The sequence below is a fragment of the Lucilia cuprina genome, chromosome 5, assembly GCF_022045245.1.
Source record: "Lucilia cuprina isolate Lc7/37 chromosome 5, ASM2204524v1, whole genome shotgun sequence".
In the NCBI taxonomy this organism is placed as follows: Eukaryota; Metazoa; Arthropoda; class Insecta; order Diptera; family Calliphoridae; genus Lucilia; species Lucilia cuprina.
This window is the reverse complement of record NC_060953.1, coordinates 3,197,097-3,198,459: the sequence shown is the minus strand read 5'-3', so window position 1 is coordinate 3,198,459 and position 1,363 is coordinate 3,197,097. Positions and strand designations below refer to the sequence as shown.

General features: G+C 26.1%; 1 long non-coding RNA gene across 1 annotated transcript in view; it reads left to right on the top strand.

Annotated features, from left to right (window-relative positions):
* The window catches only part of LOC124420441, a 52,377-nt gene that overhangs the window by 41,095 nt on the left and 9,919 nt on the right, over positions 1 to 1,363 (top strand). The gene's annotated exons all lie outside the window — the stretch shown is intronic.

The following is a 1,363-nucleotide window of genomic DNA, read 5'->3' as shown; positions in this document are numbered from 1 at the left end:
AGTTTTCTACAGAAAAAAAAAACTTTTTTGAAGGCAGTTGTTCCTAAAAAAACACTGTTGTTTTGAAATAGTTTTTACTATAACAGATTACTTTTTTTAATTTTTGGGCAGTTTTTTTCTAAAGAAAAGTGTTTTAGAGTGGCAGTTTTTTTGTACAATTATTGTTTGCAAAGTCGATAATCAATAGGTGAGTTGGCTTTTTCGGTCAGTGTTGCATTAAAAACCTTTCTTTTGAAGTAGTTCTTTAAAAAGTAAAGACAGCTTTATGTTTTTGGCAGTTTTCTTTGTAAAATAATTTTATAGCGGCAGTTCTCTACGTAAATTTTTTTTAAAGACAGTGTTTTTTAAAAAAATCTATTTTATGGCTGGCCTTTCAATAGAACAGTTTTTTTTCTTAGAAAAGTTTATTTTTAATACAGTTTTCTTTTTATTATTTTTTTTTTGTGCAGTTTTCTTTAGGAAAATTTATTAGGTTGGCAGTTTTTTTTATAAAATTCATTTTCCAATGACAGTGTTTTTTAAGTATTTTTTTAGAAAAATCTCTTTTATGGCTGGCCTTACAATAGAACAGTTTTTTTGAAACAGTTTTTTTTAGAAAAATTTATTTTTAATACAGTTTTCTTTTTTTGGGCAGTTTTCTTTAGGAAAGTTTCTTAGGTTGTCAGTTTTTCCATGTAAAATCCTTTAGAGGGCTCTAGATCTATAATACAAAGTATTTAAGGAACAGTGTTTTCTTCTTTTGTAACAGTTTTTCTTACACAAATTACTTTGCAATTCAAGTTCAGCTTTTGAGCAGTTTTCTTTGGAAAACGACTTTTTAGCGGCAGTTTTCTATAGAAAATTCCTTTCCAAAGACAGTGTTCTAGAAAAAATGTATTTTCGAGACAGTGACTTGCAGTTTTGTATTTTTTCTATGAAGAAGCTTAGTTATAGAAAATTAGTTTTTAAAGTCAGTGTTTTATATAAAAGTATCTTTTTAAGTTAGAGATTTATGAAAAAATACGATCTCAGGCAGTTTTCCTTTAAAAGGTTTATTTTTAATAAAATTTACTTTTTTGAAAAGTTTTTCTATAAAAAGGTGTTTAGAGAGGCAGTTTTCTACAGAAAATGACTTTTGAAAGGCAGTGTTATATAAAAATTTGTTTTTTCCAAAGCAGTTTTTTTTAAATGTGAATTTTAAAGCAGGTTTTCCAACATTAAACACTTTTTCTGCAGAAGTGTTTTTGAAGGCAGTGTTTTAATACAAATTTACTTTTCTAAGCAGTTTTTAGAACACTTTTCTATAGAATTAAGCATTTAAAGCAAATTTTTATTAGGAAATTTTTTTCTTTAGGAAATTTTCTGTAGAAAATTGTCAGTTTTC